Raw genomic sequence first — 22,550 nt, 5'->3', positions numbered from 1 at the left:
AAGTCACACCGTATAAATAAAAATCAGGGACACATCGAAATCAGAAAGCATTAGGTATAAGAGATGAAACAACCTTGCTCATACATACACAATGTAACAGCGAATACTGGAAAGCAATTTTAACTGGATAATGTTATTGAGATTTGACGATAGCAAAATTGGTGAGGAAGGAACTACTCGCGCAGATGTGTGTTATGGTTTCAATTTTTCAATGAGAGGGAAGATTTATTCAACTATAAATATTAAGGGAAGATTTATTCAACTATAAATATTAATAGGTTAATTATACATAGCAACTATCCTTATCTCATTTAATTAGGTCCATTATAATTAATTAATCTTAATACATATATGAAATTGTGAAATTAAATGATATATATAATCATAGAAATAAATAAATAAAATTTTAAAAATAATCATAGTTTTCATATTATTTAATCGTATAGTTTTCATATTAAACATAAATATTATATTAATAAATATACATATAAATATTAATCATTTTATACACGATTATTTATATGCTATACATACATATATATAAACATATATATTAAGCATGTTATAGATATAGATATAGATATATATAAATAATACATAGTTATCAATAAACATAGATATTAATCATGTTTATACATATATATGAATAACTAAATATATAAATAAACATAGATATTTAATCATGTTATATATATATATATATATATATATATATATATATATATATATATATATATATATATATATATATAGGGTCATCATCAAGAGGCAAACACTTTTTTGGGGAGAAGTAATTTTTTTTTTACTTTTTTTGAAATTGTTTTTTCAAACATTAAGATCACATAAAATATGAACATTTAAAAAAGACACTTTGATGAATGTTATTATTTTGGCGAGAAATCTCTCGAAGAAATAAATGATAACATTCAGCATGAGTAATGTTTTCATTAAAGTTTATTTGCATCGTTTTGTTTTCATCTTGTGTGAAGTGTTTTTTTTTTTAAATTTAGCCGGATTTAGAGTTTAGGGTTTTGGGTTTAGTGTTTTGGGTTTAGTCCCTTAACCCAAAACCCAAAACCCAAAACCCTAAACCCGAAACCATAAACTCTAAACTATTCGTGTTAAAAATTCAATCAAAACCCTAATTTCTAAACCCTAAACCCTAATTTCTAAACCCAAAACCCTACTTTCTAAACCCTAATAGCTAAAACCTAATTTTTAACCCCCTAATTTTCTAAACCCTTAAAAGAAACTCAGAAGCAAATCATTCATTGTAATGAATGTTATCATTTATTTCTTCGATCGTTTTCCCGCCAAAATAATAACATTTATCACAAAGTGTCTTTTTTAAATATTCATATTTTCATGTGATTTTAATGCTTGAAAAATAAAATTTCAAAAAAAAAAAAAAAATTACTTCCCCCACTTCTCTCTAAAAAAATGCTTCCTCTTGATTAAAACAATATATATATATATATATATATATATATATATATATATATATATATATATATATATATATATATATATATATATATATATATATATATATATATATATACGCTGCTAACCCAAAAACCCCTAAATGTACAATATATAACACCTAAACACTAACGCCCACCAATGTAGCAATAGCAATGGTACCCGGTACATTTGAAGCCTGGCCCGACTGGAAGCTTTGATGACCTAAAACAGATGCATGCAGATTCAATCGCCAATCGCGTCAAGAATTTACAACTCTTGTGGCAGTTGGATGATGATTGGTACTATCACATGAGTGGGGACCCAGTGGAGGTAATTTTCCGGCATATGACTCTTCCAGGGTGGGTTTGGTGGGTTTCTAATGGAAAAACAGGGTCGGTGTTTCCTTGCCAAAACATACCCCTTTTGAACCTAAACACTAACGCCCCACCAATGTAGCAGTAGCTTAGTGGTACCCGATACCTTTGAAGCCTGGGACACACGATGTGGAAGCTTGACCTGATAAATGGCAAAGGCTCAATCCCCGGCCCACTCGTGTACCATGTCTTGTGGCGGTCAGACGATGATTGCTCCTGTGACAAGTGTAGGAGTCGGTGGAGGTAATTTTCGGACATCTTTACTCTTTCGAGTTGGGTTTGGTCGGGTTTTGCCAAATATACACCTTTTGACCTTAAACCCTAATGTCTGAACCGAACAACCAGAAACCACATAACGCCCCTAACCCAAAAGCCCGAAACCATAGCACTCCTAACCCAAAAACCCAAAACCACAAAACCATAGACCTTCTAACCCCTAAACACTAACGCCCCTATCCCAATAACATGAAACAATTAATTAAACCCACTAACCCCTAAACACTAACGCCCATAACCAAAAAACCCGAAACCATAAAACCCGATAACCCCTATACACTAACGCGCCCCTAACCCAATAACTCGAAAACCATCTATACACTAACGCCCCTAACCCAAAACCCTGAAACCAAACAACTTCTAACCCCTAAACAGTAACACCCCTAACCCAATAACCTGAAACCATTAATTAAACCCCCTAACTCCCAAACGCTAACGCTCCTAACCAAAAAACCCGAAACCATAAAACCTGATAACCCATATACACTAATGCCCCTAACCCAATAACTCAAAAACCATCTATACACTAACAGCCCTAACCCAAAAACCCGAAACCATAGAACTCCTAACCCCTATACACTAACACCCATAACCCAATAACCCAAAACCATTAAACCCCCTTACTCCTAATCACTAACGCCCCTAACCTAAAAACTGGAAACCATAAAATCCGATAACCCCTAGACACTAACGCGCGCCCGTAACCCAATAACTCGAAAACCATCTATACACTAATGCCCCAAACCCAAAAAACCCGAAACCATTAAACCCCCTAACCCCTAAATACTAACGCCCCTAACCCAAAAACCCAAAACCATAAAACCCGATAACCCTATACACTAACGCCCCTAACCCAATAACTCGATAACCATTTTTACACTAACACCCCTAACCTATTAACCCGAAACCATATAAATCAAAACCTAAACCTATTTAACCATCATTCCTAATCCTTAAACCAAAAACCACATTCATTAAAACCAAAAGAATTACAACTTAGGGTGCACGCCCATGGTAGGTGAACCAAACCCCTGTCAAATCAATTTAATTAAAGAGAGAAATTACATTTGATGGAATTCAACATAGCAACAAGTTCATAATGTTTATATAATCACAAAACTAATTTATGAGTATTAAAGCAAGCGGAAGCATTATTTCATTTATAAACAAGTGTATATGTTAAACCCTTTGAATGAATTCCATTATGTGTTATCAAGCCTTGAACATATACTTACAAACTAAAAGTGGGAACAAGAATATACCTCCTCAATATAGATTGAGGGCTGAAAATGGACAGCAATAGATGATGAAGATGATGAAGAAATCAAGCTTCTAACTTGAAGCCTCAAGTTTGTTATACCCACAAACTTTTGCACCAACACCTTCTAGTTTGGTTAGGATTTAATTGCACTTGAATATCACTTGCAAAAATCAAATTTAGAACCTCTTGGAGCACACTAAAGCCCACGGCAGCAGCAGCTGTATTGGGAGGGTTTTTTTTGCAGATTTTTGAAGTATATTTTTCATATATCACTAGAGAGAATTGAGTCAAAACTTGGTGAAAGTATTAGACATCCTTATGTGAAGTTGTGTAGCATTAAAAGTAACTAAACCAAGCATGTGTGGTCTTTCTTGGAGACCCAAATTCTGCCACACTTCATGTTAAATAATAATACATATAAGTTTTATAAAAGTTTAAAACTTGTTATAAAATTATGTATTATTTTGTTACTTATACATTTTATAAAACCTTTTATAAAATATAACATAATATAATCATTTAAACCTATAAACAATTATATATAAATTATCCAAATAATTTATCTCAAGTGATAATATTTTAGAAACCCGATTTTCTAAAATCCAAGTGTCGCGTATTTGTTTAATGATCCAATCGTTAAGACCAAATACGTATAAGGTGTCGGTAAGTTTGTTATTGGGTATGACCCGACTTGGATCATAACATATTAGCCACATTAATTTAATATGTCTCTCGGGCATACGAAATACCTTCAATCTCCCACTTGCACGAGAAACATAAGAAATTAATGCAAGTGATGGATACCACCTAACGACCGTCCATCACCCCCAATATGTTATGACTTTGTGCCATTCAATAACATCATCCCTTTCGAGTTCCCGTCTCGAATGTGAATAGGTGAATCTTTCATTATATCCTTTCATCCTAGATGTCATGTTAAATCCAAGAGATACAGAGTGATCACTCTCTTATAGATTTAACTTTATCAGACCTTAGACATCTGACTCTCAACGAATAAGAGGGACAAATTCCATCTTGACTACATACGTCCTAAATATGTACTTTGTATCATACCTGAGCTCTTCCTTATGAACTACCATATTTCAGAATGGTGAAGGAAAGAATCAAGGTACAATACTTGGTAAATATCCGAACCCAATATGTATCTCAGGTCAGAGGATACAATGATATTCGCCTTTACTCAAGATTACATGTGATCTACCACAAAGGCTCCATTTAGTAAGTCTTGAGGGCGGGTCTTCCAATATTTGTATCCTACAAATATCTATGAACCTTGGTTGCAACCTTGCCCCACATTCATCCCGTGAATGTATACCAATCCAAGTTCATAATAGTCTAAACCTCACACTTGTTCCCACAAATGTAATCGACTACGGAATTTAGAATAATTACTTATTCATGGATAAAATATGCAAAATAGGAATATAACTCAAAATAAATTAATACCATAATTATATTAATGAGTTTGAACAATTTCGTTCCGTAACAATACTTAAAACAGATCATGACCAATCACTAGAATATCGAAGCCCTAAAGCACAAACATGTCCTGCATGTTTTGATCCATGTAAGAGCTTCGTGAGTGGATCCGCTATGTTAAGATCTGTGTGAACTTTGCGAATACATATCTTTCCCTTTTCAACTTCATCCCTTATGTAGTTGAATCTCCGCTCAATGTGACGGGTCTTTTGATGAGCACGAGGTTCTTTGATTTGAGCAATCGCACCCTCGTTTTCACAAAAGATCTCAAGAGGGTCCTGAATGGTAGGGACCACTCCTAAGTCGTCGATGAATTTCTTCATCCATGCAGCTTCCTGTGCTGCCAATGATGCGGCAATGTACTCTGACTCTGTAGTGGATAATGCAACAACATCCTGTTTTGAACTCTTCCAAGAGACCGCACCACCATTTAATGTGAAGACATAACCGGATTGTGATCGAGAATCATCTCGATCAATTTGGAAACTCGCATCCACGTAACCTTTTACAGTGAGTTCCTCCTCACCAGACCCATATATTAGAAACATATCCTTAGTCCTCCTAAGGTATTTCAATATACTTTTAACATCAATCCAATGACTGTTTCCTGGGTTATTCTGGTATCTACTTGTCAGGCTAAGAGCGCATGACACATCCGGTCTAGTGCATATCATTGCATACATGATTGACCCAATGGCAGACGCATATGGGACTTTCTTCATTCTCTCCTGTTCATCTTTCGTGGTGGGGCACTGAGATGAACTGAGAAGTGTTCCCTTTTGAATAGGTACCAAACCTTTCTTAGAGTTCTCCATCTTGAACCTTTTCAAGATCTTTTCAATGTATGCACTTTGATTTAAACCTATCAGTTTCTTGGATCTATCCCTGTAGATCCCAATCCCTAAAATGTATTGTGCTTCTCCAAGATCCTTAATGGAGAAGCATTTGCTTAACCAAGTTTTAACACCTTGCATTTCCGGAATATCATTTCCAAATAACAATATATCATCCACATATAGTACAAGGAACATGATAGTGCTCCCACTAGCTTTCTTGTATACACAAGCTTCATCACCATTTTTAATGAAGCCAAATTTCTTGGCCTCCTCGTTAAAACGATGATTCCACATTCTAGATGCTTGTTTCAATCCGTAGATTGACTTCTTTAACTTGCATACCTTTTTAGGATATTTCGGATCAACAAAACCCTCAGGCTGAACCATATAGACATCTTCCTCAAGATGTCCGTTTAGGAAAGCGGTCTTGACATCCATCTGCCATATTTCATAATCATAATGAGCAGCAATGGCAAGTAATATCCTAATAGACTTTAGCATCGCCACAGGCGAAAAAGTTTCATCATAGTCAAACCCTTGAGTTTGAGTGAAACCTTTTGCTACAAGTCTAGCTTTATATGTATCCAAGTTTCCATGTATGTCGGTTTTCATTTTGAACAGCCATTTACAATCAACTAGCCTAGAGCCAGGAGGTTGCGCAACAAGTTCCCAAACTTGGTTGTCATACATGGATTGCATCTCAGCGTTCATGGCTTCCTGCCATTTATCTTTATCAATCCTTGATAAAGAATCTTGGTAGTTTATTGGTTCATCCAAATCAACCACATAGCAACCATCCATGAGAAACCCATATCTCTCAGGAGGATTACTAATCCTACCAGATCTGCGAACGTCTTGTGTATTTTGATCATCCATCTGATCACTCTCAACATTTTCATGTTGAGTGCTAGTGTCAGCCAATTGTGTATCATCTACTTGATCTTGAACCTCTTCAAGATCTATCTTCCTTTCACATTTGCCTTCCATTAGGAACTTAGTTTCAAGGAATTCAGCCTTCCGAGCAACAAATACATTCTGCTCGGAAGGATCATAGAAATAGTATCCCATATCATCCTTGGGATATCCTATGAAGATACACTTCGTGGATCGAGCATTCAACTTATTAGGGACGTAACGCTTAGGGTAAGCTTCACATCCCCATACCTTTAAGTATGATAGAGATGGAGGTTTTCCAAACCACATCTCATGAGGTGTTCGTTCCACTTGCTTGGTTGGGGCCATATTTAAAATACGAGCCGCTGAGCATAGACAATAACCCCAGAATGATAGAGGTAACGATCTTCTAGCCATCATAGATCGAACCATATCCATTAGGGTTCGGTTCCTCCTTTCGGACACACCATTAAGCTGTGGTGTCCCGGGTGGAGTAAGTTGCGAGATAATCCCACAACTTCTAAGATGATCTTGGAAGGCATCGCTTAGGTATTCACCTCCTCTAACGGTTCGAAGTACTTTAATTGTCTTATTGAGTTGATTTTGTACTTCGTTTTGATACTCTTTGAATGCTTCAAAAGTTTCGTCCTTATGTCTTAACAAGTAGACATATCCGAAACGACTGAAGTCATCAATGAAAGTAACGAAGTATCTTTCACCATTCCTAGCTATGGGCTTAAAGGGTCCACATACATCCGAATGTATTAATCCCAATAAGTCTTTAGCCCTTTCATAGGTCCCTTTGAAAGGTGCTTTAGTCATTTTGCCTTGTAAACAAGATTCACATACATCAAACGAGTCTAGTTCATTTGATTTCAAAAGGCCATTCTTTTGGAGTGTATGCATTCGATTCTTGTTTATGTGACCAAGGCGACAATGCCATAAGTAGGAATCACTCAAATCCCTTTTGAGTTTCTTGGTACTAGTATGGTATATTGAGCTACTAGATGATGTGTCATCATGAACCAATTCATAAATTCCATTTGAAGGCGAAGCCTTAAAATAAAATACATTATCTAAATAAATGTGGATATCATCATTAACAAAATTAAGATAAAAACCACATTGTTTTAAACAGGAAACTGAAATAATGTTTCGACATAAATCCGGTGCATACAAAACATTGTTCAAAATAAGTTCCAAACCACTTGGAAGTTTTAATACAAAGTCTCCTTGAGCCTTCACTTGCACTTTGGCTCCATTACCCATAAAGAGACTTGATGTTCCCGTTTGCTTGCTACTTCTTTTGAACCCCTGCAAAGAATTGCAAATGTGAGTTCCACATCCAGTGTCTAATACCCATGTATTAGAAGAAGTAATACTAAGCTCTATATATACCATATATATGTTACCTGAGGATTACCCCGCATCCCTCTTTTCCTTCAACTCCTTAAGGTAGACCGGGCAATTGCGTTTCCAGTGACCCATTTCACCGCAACCGAAGCACGGGTCTTCCTTGGGGTTTGCTTGTCCGGCAACCTTTTGCTTCTTGTTCTTGTTTTTGGTTGGGGTAACCATCCTCCCCTTTCCCTTGCCTTGATGGGCGGGTCCTTTCCTCTTAGCCGCCTTTGGCTTAGAGGTGTTGTTACCTTTGGACCCACTATCATTGATCATTAGCACGGGTGAAGCCCTCTTACCCATGCTAGTTTCGGCCGTCCTTAACATGCCATGAAGTTCACTAATGGTCTTATCCATCCCATTCATATTGTAATTAATTACAAATTGGTCAAACCTCTTTGACAGGGAGTTTAGGATAAGATCAGTGGCTAGCTCATTAGATATGTTGAGATTAAGACGGTTTGCGCGATCAATAAGGCTTTTCATTTTGAGGACATAAGAGGATACGGATTGGGTGTCATCCATACGACATGCATGTAACGCTCGAACCGTTTCGAAGCGCTCGACACGTGCTTGTTGAAGGAACATCTCCTTCAATTGCGTAATCATGTCATATGCACTATGATGTTCGAAATCCTTTTGGAGTTCGGGTATCATAGTCCCAAGCATTAGGCAAGCGACTTGCACCGAATCGGTGCAATACTTGTCATAATAAGCCATGCCCTCTAGATCTTCCTCATCCGGTTGGTCGGGAATAGGGTCCTCCAACACATACGCTTTATCCTCAAGTTTGAGGACAATTCTAAGATTACGGAACCAATCCATAAAGTTCGTATGGTTGAGTTTGTCTTTCTCGAGGAGAGACCTTAATGATAGGTTGTTTAGGTTAAGTGGTGCATTTTGCATGTTGTTGTTATTTGCGGCCATCTACAAAATTAACAAAGTTCATTTAAGTATCGATTTTAAATTTAATAAATAATACCCTTTTATATATAATTGTTTTATTAAATATTAGAATCCAACGGTAAATCAAATTTCGGTTAGGTGACCTTTATCCCGTTATTTGATTTAGCTAGGTAGTCATTTATATGACAATTGCAATCCTTTTGCAACTTCTAAATTATGGGATCATGCAATCCTTTTGCATGGCATATTTATCCCATCAACGCCTATTTATTCCTCATGCTTCGGTGACCCTAAGTTCATGATTCCCAAATCAAGTCGTCCTACTTGTGTAAACATGTAAAATTAACATACAAGTGGTTAGGTGACCTTTATCCCACAAGCATGCGAATTTTACCTTAACCATATTAGTTAGCTCATAACGGTTAGGTGACCTTTATCCCATTATGAGTTCCCTACTATGTTTAAGTGTCCCACAAAAGGATGGCGTTAAACTTGTTTACCTTGTCGATTAAGGGATTTTAAGTTTTCGTTAATTCTAGTTTAAGAAAACATTTATGCCATACACCAACATGCATTTAGTGTATGGTTCATTTGAAATCCATTTTCAAGTCTTGTAATTTGCCAATTACTTGATATAAACCATTTTATATATATGTGATCCTTTTCTTGTTCTTAATAACCATTTATTAAGGTCTTTAGTTGCTTTTAATTTAACCAATTAAATTATCGTCTTGCATGTTATTAATACGTCTAATTTAACCAATTAAATTGTCGTTTTGCTTGTTGTTATTTTGTGATTAATTGTATCAACCAAACATACAATACAATAAACAAACAAACAACCACACATGCAAAACAAGTATGTTCACAATCTAGCCATTTTGGTGGACATTTGTTTAGCCGAAAACAAATGTCACCGGGTTAAGGGGTAATAATGTGACAACCCGGAAATTTTTAACCAAATTTAAACTTTAATCTTTATATGTTTCCAACACGATAAGCAATATTTGTTAAGTAAAATTTCAAGAATTTTAAACTATGTTCATACATTCATTCAACCTCGACCAAGTTCCAACGATTCACGAACCATTAAACGAATATGATTATATATGCATATGTGTATATATTATAACTTGAAATGTAAACAAAAATATTAGATTAAATACTTTATATGATTGTATCTGTTTTAAAATGTTTATCAATGGAATTAGAAGATAAGATCAAATGATTAAATTATCAGATATATTGAATTATGATTACAAGTCTCTGTTGAAAGGCCCACGTTGATTTGAGAAATCTTTCCATTTTAACAATATTCGGAAAATGATAAAGTGATTTATAAATAAGAATAAATTGTGAATCATTGAGAACTAGACAAAGGATAGTGGAAGATTGAATCTCATAAAGACTCGATTGATCTATTTAGTTTCAAACGTACAAAAACGTTTTCAATTTAAAAAGAACTTTATTATTAAAACGTATATAAATATCTAGAACCACTTTTGACAACTCATTACTTAACTAGTATGATAAAGATAACGATATTTATATTTTATTTTATTAAGTATATATAACGATTTAAATTAATATTATATATATTTATACGCGTATTATACGTACATAGTTTTATACTTTTACTATACTTAAACCTTACCTTTACTTTATTTTTACTTTACTTTAACTTTAATAATTCACTTTAATAATTCATACTTTAATAATTCACTTTAATAATTCATACTTTAATAATTTACTTTAATAATTCATACTTTAATAATTCACTTTAATAATTCATACTTTAATAATTCACTTTAATAATTCATACTTTAATAATTCACTTTAATAATTCAAAAATCTATTATAAATAGGATTCAATAGGTTTCATTATTTCATAGAAACTTGAAAATATTTTTCTCTAAACTCTCTCAATCGATTTACATATATATATTTACTCCGTATTATTTCAAGATATTATCAGTATACATAAAATATTACGACGGAGTGCTGTCCGAGTGATTTCGAAGTTGTTTTTCGAGTGGGATAGGATTAAAGAAATTATGGGTTATAGCTATGGAGGTGATTGAGTATGGTTCATAGGTATGCTCGTGAGGTCAATATAGTGTTTATCATTTCCGTTGCGTCTACGTACCTTTCCTGCAATATTGAATCTCAATATTGATACGTGAGTACTCATAATTTAACTTTTACATACTAATAGTGTATCCCTGACTAGTGCTCGAGTATTTAGGATTATGCATGCTTGTACTTTTGATATTGCCCTTAGACAGGTTAGGTTGAATCTTGAATTAGTTACACTTGCGGTTGAGATAAGGTATAAGATATGCATGTCCTTGGAAAGCTAGCGAAAAATTAAGAACTTTTCCTTTAGATATCGAATGGTTTCGATGAACGGATTAGAAGTTATAATCAATTGAATTTTCGATATTTTTATTAAAAATGATTATTATTATCGTCGTTTTTATCGTCGTTCTAGTTTTATCTTATTATTATCATTATTATTATCTTTATCAATAAAAGGGATTTATCATTAAAAATGTTATTTTTATTTTATTTTATTATTACTATCGTTATTATCGTTAAAGTTATAATTAGTATTATTATTATTATCCAATTATTATTATTATTATTGGTATTATTATTATTATTATCATTATTAATATATATCATTATTTAAAAATGGTTATTGTTATTGTTATTATTATTATTACTATATTATCATTAAGATAATTATTAGTATTATCGTTAATAATGTCATAGTAACTATCATTATTAATATTAGTGTAATTAAAACAAATATTTGTAACACCTAATTATTTTGATTACTATTATTATCATTATTATGAACACGATATAAAAGACGATTAAAAGCTATTAAACGAAACGATTAGGAAATAATGGGTAAGAGTATCATGATGAAATTAAAATATTATATGATATTGATTTAGATAAAATTATCATTCTTATTATTTTTATCATTACTATTATTATTAAAAGTATCGTTAGTATTAAAACTATCATTTTAACAAAAATTATCATTTTAATAGAAATGTCATTGTTACTATAAAATATCATTATTATTATTATTTTAAATAGAATTATTATTTTAAAGATAATATTAAAAATTATTGTAAATATTAAAGTTATCATAATTAGAATTATCGTTTTATCATAATGTCATCTTGGTAATTATAAATATTGATATTTTTATAATAATAATTATTATTACAAAATAATACAACTTTTACTTACTAACATTATAAATATTATTTTATCAAATAAATATGTGATACAAACATATTTTACTATGTGTAATAACTTACTTTAATAATACCTATCATATTATCTTTATGATATTAAATGAACCCTATAAATTTTATTACTTAATATATATAAACGTATATTTTATTATATAAATTTAATATAAAACTTTATTAATTAATAAATAAATTATATTATTTACTCTATTAAATCTTTTAAAAATATTTAAAAATATAAAACGACGATATTTAAACTATATATTAATCGTGTATAGATTTTTGAAAATTATTTTGAGTCAAATTTACTTTTGTTGACTTTTGCATATTAGTCTCGAGCATTAGGATTGTGGTACACTATGACTTGATCTAATTTGTTAGACAAATATTGACCAACACATAAATATATATAATTAATTTAGGTTCGTGAATTCGAGGCCAACCTTGCACTTGTTCAATGACGTTATATGTATTTTTACTACGAAATACAGTATGGTGAGTTTCATTTACCTTTTTACCCTTTATATTTTTGGGACTGAGAATACATGCGCTTTTATAAATGTTTGACGAAATAGACACAAGTAATTGAAACTACATTCTATGGTTGAATTATCGAAATCGAATATGCCCCTTTTTATTAAAGTATGGTAATCTAAGAATTAGGGAACAGACACCCTAATTGACGCGAATCCTAAAGATAGATCTATTGGGCCTAACAAACCCCATCCAAAGTACCGGATGCTTTAGTACTTCGAAATGTATATCATGTCCGAAGGAGGATCCCGGAATGATAGGGGATATTCTTATATGTATCTAGTTAATGTCGGTTACCAGGTGTTCACCATATGAATGATTATTTTTGTCACTATGCATGGGACGTATATTTATGAGAACTGGAAATGAAATTCTTGTGGTCTATTAAAATGATGGAAATAAATGATTATGATAAACTAATGAACTCACCAACCTTTTGGTTGACACTTTAAAGCATGTTTATTCTCAGGTGTTAAAGAAATCTTCCACTGTGCATTTGCTCATTTTAAAGATATTACTTGGAGTCTTTCATAGCATATTTCGAAGAACGTTGCATTCGAGTCATTGAGTTCATCAAAGATTATTATTAAATCAATTTATAGTTGGATAGTGGATATTATGAAATGGTATGCATGCCTGTCAATTTTCGATGTAAAGAAAGATTGTCTTTTAAAAACGAATGCAATGTTTGTATAATGTATCATATAGAGGTCAAATACCTCGCAATGTAATCAACTATTGTGAATCGTTTATAATGTATATGAACGGGTCCTTTCAGTTGGTATCAGAGCGGTGGTCTTAGCGAACCAGGTCTGCATTAGTGTGTCTAACTGATAAGTCGATAGGATGCATTAGTGAGTCTGGACTTCGACCGTGTCTGCATGTCAAAAGTTTTGCTTATCATTTTGTGTCGAATATTAACTACTTATCATCCTCAGGAAATTACCTGCTTATCATTTTTAGTCTAAGACACGTCTTGCTGCATTGATTGCATGAATAGTGTATAGACAAAAATTAATATCTTAGCATATCTTCTAAATCATAACTTATCTCATCTGTTACTTTAAACTTTGCCTGACATATCCCGCAAAGTCCTCCGTAATCTACGAAATCTTTTGATCTATATATATATATATATATATATATATATATATATATATATATATATATATATATATATATATATATATATATATATATATATATATATATATATATATATATATATATATATATATATTCTATGTAATTAGAATACCATCCGTTAGCCAAAATCATTTCATATCGAAAAAAAAAATCCTTTATCCAATCGTACGAAATGGAATTCGTCATCAGTTCAAGTCACTCAGATTCCGAAATGGAATCCCATTCAAGCTCCGAAAGCAGTGTGACCGGAATAGATCAACCAATCAGTCATCACCTATTCTGGATGAATTGGGAATGGGTTCGTAGCCTCCTCAATCATTGGAGACAAGAAGAAGGTGATCCCTTCCTTCCACCACATTGCCCTCTTGACGAAGAACCTGAAGCACTTACCGGCGAACCTGTCCGAAATACCATGTTCTCGCTCATTTCCAGAGTATATCGTCACGATTATATATTACATCAAATTTTAGATTTTATTTATTCGCTCGTCCGAACCGACAATCACCCCTGTGTAATAGAAGAAGTCAACGAGCTTCGCGCTCGGGTAGTGGCTTTGGAGAATATGGTGCAGAGATTACAAACACCAGAAGCAGCATCAGCAGCATAACCAGTACCACCATCATCGACGCCAACAGTACCATTACCACCTCCAACCACAACCGCGTCGTAAACCTCAACTTCACAATCTGTCCCACGAGCATCAACGTCATACGCACCATAGATACCAAGGAGTACCAACAACAATAACTGACGAAGTATTAATTCATAACTTCATTGGAGAAACATTCCGTGGCGATTATGTAATCTCTAAAGTCTTAGAGATTATCTAATCTAGCCCTAACCATAAATCAGTTAAGCGAACCAAAATGATAGAAGGAAGAGTAGAAACCCTGACAAAAATGGTGTGTGATTAACAAGCTAAACTTGCTTTACCAACAGCATCAACAGTACCGTCAGCGTTACCAGCATCGTCAGTACAGTCAACATCCGAATCAACAACACCGATAACATCACAAACTCCGTCAGTTCAAGAATCACTGTGGACATCATTACGAATCAATAACGTGTATATTGTATCAACGAGTTATGAAGAATTAACTCATTCCCTCTGAAGAAATTATATGTATATTATATATATATATATATATATATATATATATATATATATATATATATATATATATATTGAAATAAATATTTCAGTGCTAAGCTATTGTGTGTGAATCTTAACTACTCGGTTAATTCATATTACAAATATGCAATAATGTACGTCCTTCGGCCGCAACTTAACCAGCGTTAACTACAATCTCTGTTGCAATTCAACAAATTCCAATTCATAATAAATCAAGTATATATTTGATTTTACACTTTCATCATCGATGTACCCGAAACTTTTCAGATAACATCATTCGTACTTTGCGAAATTCACAAGAATTTCACGAACCGAACATCATACATCAACAAATAACGAAGTATTGATTCATAATTTCAATGTCATTAAAGAAATACTGCGTAAAAGTTATGTACTTTTTAAAGCCTTTAGGGATTATTCAATTCTAGTTTCAACCGTAAATCAAATGAGTTTAATTTAACATTAACTCATTAAATCTATGTTACATCTGAAGAAAATATACATATATATATATATTCATAAAGACTGTAATAAAATTCTTTTGTACAAAATATTATTTGTGAAATTTTTTTTTAACGGGTAGGTAATATCCGAGAAATATATAAATTCACAAATAATATGTTACATTCTTCGAATCTGATTCAACAAATCATCCATTATACTCCCTACTTTCACAACAATATACATTCTTTTATAGAAATTAAAACAACCATACTCATTCAAAATTTAATTACATATTCTGATTTTGAAATCTCAAAATTCAACTCGAGATATGATCAAAATCATCACTCTTAGATCCTTACATCTTTCACAAGCTATATTTTGACTTCAAAACTGTGTTAGAACATCAAATGTATGTTAACGATTACAATCTGTGTTCAAACCCTTAGAAAATTTCTGAAGACACTTCGAATGATGAGCAATCGAGATGATGATCCAACCACATGTTACCCACAGTTATGTACCCGAAAAAAACTCTTGAAACCAAAGTAAAAGTTTAAACAACGTATCCGCGTCAGATTCTTTGGCATTTATTAACAAAAATAACTTTGCGACTCCTATTCAAAGTAGCCAGTTTTGTCACAGCTCCAGCAAGTCAACTTCGACTTTTCAGTCAGACTAACTTTATTATAACCTTGAGATATACACCATCGTTACCAGGGAACCTTTTACATTCCACCACATTATTAGCGGATGTACCAACAACTTCATTACCCTTTGACTTTAGCCTCTCCAAAAAGTCATTATAATTATTTATTGAAACCCCATCATTTACTCATTCGCATCTTGTAATGAGAATTGCTATACGAATCATTGGGATTAGCAATCAGTATTTTGAAATCTCGCAGCATGTCTACGCCAACAGTTATATGTGTATATATAACGTCTATCTTCTGGACTTAATTTGAATGTGAAGTTTCTAAAAAACACTCCGAACTACGAATTGGTTCTCCGAAAATGGAAAAAAAAATGCTGATGAAGCAGCAAAAACTATAAACGACTTTAAACGGTAAAAGCTGGATGATAATGATGAAGTGTGCTGGCAAAGCGCAGAAAAAGAGAAGTTTTGGAACTGGAAAACGGATTGAGCAAAGTAGGAAGGAGGCTGTGGACAAATTACAAAGACTGAACCTGACTTCAAAGGATCCAAATGATTCAGTACCTACTGAAGTCATTAACGAATACCTTGCTCCTGACTCTAAACCCCTGCGGACAATATTCTTCATCATCCTCTGATATTAGAAATTCTAAAATATCATCATATCTTTCATTATAAATATCCTCCATATTTTTGAAGATATTTTCTTAATTTTTCTTATTTGAAATCATTTACCTCTTCGCGCTATCTGTATTACATCATAAAAGAAACTATTTTAGTTTCTAAATTCTGAAACATTCAAGTTTAAAATAGGAATATTTTGAAGTAGTGTTGGGAACTGAAGCATGAATTAGTATAATATAATGACACTTGATCAACGTGATTATATTACAGTAAGTCATGCTGAGTTTCTAAATGGAACGTGATGATTCACAGATCATAACATCATCATGTGCCATGTTATACGACTCTTGTATTCTATTTAACCTATAAAATATCAAGAAAATATTTCTTGATGATTCGGCCTTTTCCAAGATATTCTAGTAATTTGACAAGTCAAGATCGTGCCATCACAATTTTCTTCCTAGAACATTAACAATGTTCATTCTGAAATTCATATCTGTGAATTCTGGACCATTACAAGCGGTGCTTAATCGCAAGAAGAAGAAACGAAAGGACAAAACTCCGAAATAGAAATTGGGGTATAAATTGCAGCAAATAAAAGAGAGCATTAAATGTGAATGATAATGATTATAGAAGACAGAAGCAGAGACTTTGAAATATAAGGGAACATATAAAGCCCAACGATAAACCAGAAATTATAAACCATATATATCGATGTATATAGCAATATAAAGACACGGGAGAACTAGAAACACTATAAACCCAAGAGTATAGAAGAAGTAAATAGATTCTTCCGGCGGTAGATGAAAAAGAAGAATGACCGATATGAAAGTTAGAAGTATATCGAGAATCAGAACTGGATGGAGCATATTGATGAATACTTTAAAATATGAGTTGAGGGGGAAAGAATAGAAGGAGATGAAACATGACTAGGAACTTAGAAATCAACAGATTTAACTCACACAATGGCGGAATAAGTGAATCAAACCCTCTAGTGAATAGGTTAAGTTTTTTTTTATTAATTTAGTCAAACCACAACTAAATCAAGTGTGATTAGATCAACTCCTAGAGCTATTATTCACCACCTGGGTGATTTGGACTGAGAGAGAATCGGAGGAGCTCACTAGATATGAGTGTGTGTAACAAATGAGAGGCTTAACCTAAAATGAAGAACATAAGACTTTATATACCTCTGCTATTGACTCACCCATACGATTCATTCATCACACGTACGAGTTGGCTTCATCAGCCGTACGGGTGATCACTCACTCGTGTCTTCTCATTTAGGTTGTAATTGTGACTTAGCTCAACATCAACCGTGCGTATGAGCCTGTCAGCCGTACTAGTGAGGCTTCCCTCGTACGTCTGACTAAGTCTAACATAATCAAACATCTAAATCTCATTCCTGCAGTTCCTGTAACCACATACAAACACGGATAGGATAATAACGAGCAATCATGGTGGCCTGTAAACTGTTGTACCTACAATGGACATGGGTAGATGTCTAGGGACTTGCATAAAATGCATCAACAGAAGGTGTGAGTTGTAAGGAAATGATGGAGGTGAATTTATAAGAAAATCTCCGACAGAACAATTAAAATGGACGATCGCATTTAAAGCGGATCCTAATTCCCTTGATTACCGGAGAGTCAAATCTTATTAAGAAGATTTTCTTCAAATCCCTTGAAATCTGGGAATCAATCATATCTACATTAAATGATAAGATGAATCTACACTTACTCATTTCACTCTTCTATGTTAGCTTCATTCGTACTCTTCATATAAATGGATTGTTTATCCAAATTATTCGCTGATGATAAAACTCTAATTTTCAGCCCGTATGCATCATGCAAACATACTTATTATCATTCACGACCTTTCCACGCAAATTTCGGGACGATATTTCTTTAACGGGTAGGTATTGTGACAACCCGGAAATTTTCAACCAAATTTAAACTTTAATCTTTATATGTTTCCAACACGATAAGCAATATTTGTTAAGTTAAATTTCAAGAATTTTAAACTATGTTCATACATTCATTCAACCTCGACCAAGTTCCAACGATTCACGAACCATTAAACGAATATGATTATATATGCATATGTGTATATATTATAACTTGAAATGTAAACAAAAATATTAGATTAAATACTTTATATGATTGTATATGTTTTAAAATGTTTATCAATGGAATTAGAAGATAAGATCAAATGATTAAATTATCAGATATATTGAATTATGATTACAAGTCTCTGTTGAAAGGCCCACGTTGATTTGAGAAATCTTTCCATTTTAACAATATTCGGAAAATGGTAAAGTGATTTATAAATAAGAATAAATTGTGAATCATTGAGAACTAGACAAAGGATAGTGGAAGATTGAATCTCATAAAGACTCGATTGATCTATTTAGTTTCAAACGTACAAAAACGTTTTCAATTTAAAAAGAACTTTATTATTAAAACGTATATAAATATCTAGAACCACTTTTGACAACTCATTACTTAACTAGTATGATAAAGATAACGATATTTATATTTTATTTTATTAAGTATATATAACGATTTAAATTAATATTATATATATTTATACGCGTATTATACGTACATAGTTTTATACTTTTACTATACTTAAACCTTACCTTTACTTTATTTTTACTTTACTTTAACTTTAATAATTCACTTTAATAATTCATACTTTAATAATTCACTTTAATAATTCATACTTTAATAATTTACTTTAATAATTCATACTTTAATAATTCACTTTAATAATTCATACTTTAATAATTCACTTTAATAATTCACTTTAATAATTCAAAAATCTATTATAAATAGGATTCAATAGGTTTCATTATTTCATAGAAACTTGAAAATATTTTTCTCTAAACTCTCTCAATCGATTTACATATATATATTTACTCCGTATTATTTCAAGATATTATCAGTATACATAAAATATTACGACGGAGTGCTGTCCGAGTGATTTCAAAGTTGTTTTTCGAGTGGGATAGGATTAAAGAAATTATGGGTTATAGCTATGGAGGTGATTGAGTATGGTTCATAGGTATGCTCGTGAGGTCAATATAGTGTTTATCATTTCCGTTGCGTCTACGTACCTTTCCTGCAATATTGAATCTCAATATTGATACGTGAGTACTCATAATTTAACTTTTACATACTAATAGTGTATCCCTGACTAGTGCTCGAGTATTTAGGATTATGCATGCTTGTACTTTTGATATTGCCCTTAGACAGGTTAGGTTGAATCTTGAATTAGTTACACTTGCGGTTGAGATAAGGTATAAGATATGCATGTCCTTGGAAAGCTAGCAAAAAATTAAGAACTTTTCCTTTAGATATCGAATGGTTTCGATGAACGGATTAGAAGTTATAATCAATTGAATTTTCGATATTTTTATTAAAAAATGATTATTATTATCGTCGTTTTTATCGTCGTTCTAGTTTTATCTTATTATTATTATCATTATTATTATCTTTATCAATAAAAGGGATTTATCATTAAAAATGTTATTTTTATTTTATTTTATTATTACTATCGTTATTATCGTTAAAGTTATAATTAGTATTATTATTATTATCCAATTATTATTATTATTATTATTATTATTGGTATTATTATTATTATTATCATTATTAATATATATCATTATTTAAAAATGGTTATTGTTATTGTTATTATTATTATTACTATATTATCATTAAGATAATTATTAGTATTATCGTTAATAATGTCATAGTAACTATCATTATTAATATTAGTGTAATTAAAACAAATATTTGTAACACCTAATTATTTTGATTACTATTATTATCATTATTATGAACACGATATAAAAGACGATTAAAAGCTATTAAACGAAACGATTAGGAAATAATGGGTAAGAGTATCATGATGAAATTAAAATATTATATGATATTGATTTAGATAAAATTATCATTCTTATTATTTTTATCATTACTATTATTATTAAAAGTATCGTTAGTATTAAAACTATCATTTTAACAAAAATTATCATTTTAATAGAAATGTCATTGTTACTATAAAATATCATTATTATTATCATTTTAAATAGAATTATTATTTTAAAGATAATATTAAAAATTATTGTAAATATTAAAGTTATCATAATTAGAATTATCGTTTTATCATAATGTCATCTTGGTAATTATAAATATTGATATTTTTATAATAATAATTATTATTACAAAATAATACAACTTTTACTTACTAACATTATAAATATTATTTTATCAAATAAATATGTGATACAAACATATTTTACTATGTGTAATAACTTACTTTAATAATACCTATCATATTATCTTTATGATATTAAATGAACCCTATAAATTTTATTACTTAATATATATAAACGTATATTTTATTATATAAATTTAATATAAAACTTTATTAATTAATAAATAAATTATATTATTTACTCTATTAAATCTTTTAAAAATATTTAAAAATATAAAACGACGATATTTAAACTATATATTAATCGTGTATAGATTTTTGGAAATTATTTTGAGTCAAATTTACTTTTGTTGACTTTTGCATATTAGTCTCGAGCATTAGGATTGTGGTACACTATAACTTGATCTAATTTGTTAGACAAATATTGACCAACACATAAATATATATAATTAATTTAGGTTCGTGAATTCGAGGCCAACCTTGCACTTGTTCAATGACGTTATATGTATTTTTACTACGAAATACAGTATGGTGAGTTTCATTTACCTTTTTACCCTTTATATTTTTGGGACTGAGAATACATGCGCTTTTATAAATGTTTGACGAAATAGACACAAGTAATTGAAACTACATTCTATGGTTGAATTATCGAAATCGAATATGCCCCCTTTTTATTAAAGTCTGGTAATCTAAGAATTAGGGAACATACACCCTAATTGACGCGAATCCTAAAGATAGATCTATTGGGCCTAACAAACCCCATCCAAAGTACCGGATGCTTTAGTACTTCGAAATGTATATCATGTTCGAAGGAGGATCCCAGAATGATAGGGGATATTCTTATATGTATCTAGTTAATGTCGGTTACCAGGTGTTCACCATATGAATGATTATTTTTGTCTCTATGCATGGGACGTATATTTATGAGAACTGGAAATGAAATTCTTGTGGTCTATTAAAATGATGGAAATAAATGATTATGATAAACTAATGAACTCACCAACCTTTTGGTTGACACTTTAAAGCATGTTTATTCTCAGGTGTTAAAGAAATCTTCCGCTGTGCATTTGCTCATTTTAAAGATATTACTTGGAGTCTTTCATAGCATATTTCGAAGAACGTTGCATTCGAGTCATTGAGTTCATCAAAGATTATTATTAAATCAATTTATAGTTGGATAGTGGATATTATGAAATGGTATGCATGCCTGTCAATTTTCGATGTAAAGAAAGATTGTCTTTTAAAAACGAATGCAATGTTTGTATAATGTATCATATAGAGGTCAAATACCTCGCAATGTAATCAACTATTGTGAATCGTTTATAATGTATATGAACGGGTCCTTTCAAATAATACAAAGTAGGAGATTTCAAATCTCCCACTTAACCTTGCATCCATATGTTCCTTGTGTTCTTCAAGTCTTCATCATCTTGTATCTTCATTTTACAAAATATGTATCCTAATACATTTTTATCTAGAAAATGAAAATACAACCTATTCTATTTTACATACCAAATGTAAAACAAATTACATAGCCAAAATAAATATTACATCCAATTGAATGAATATTACAACCACATGAATGAATTAATATTACATACCAAATGAATTAT

The sequence above is a fragment of the Rutidosis leptorrhynchoides genome, chromosome 9 (assembly GCF_046630445.1).
Source record: "Rutidosis leptorrhynchoides isolate AG116_Rl617_1_P2 chromosome 9, CSIRO_AGI_Rlap_v1, whole genome shotgun sequence".
In the NCBI taxonomy this organism is placed as follows: Eukaryota; Viridiplantae; Streptophyta; class Magnoliopsida; order Asterales; family Asteraceae; genus Rutidosis; species Rutidosis leptorrhynchoides.
Note: the sequence above shows the minus strand (reverse complement) of the source record.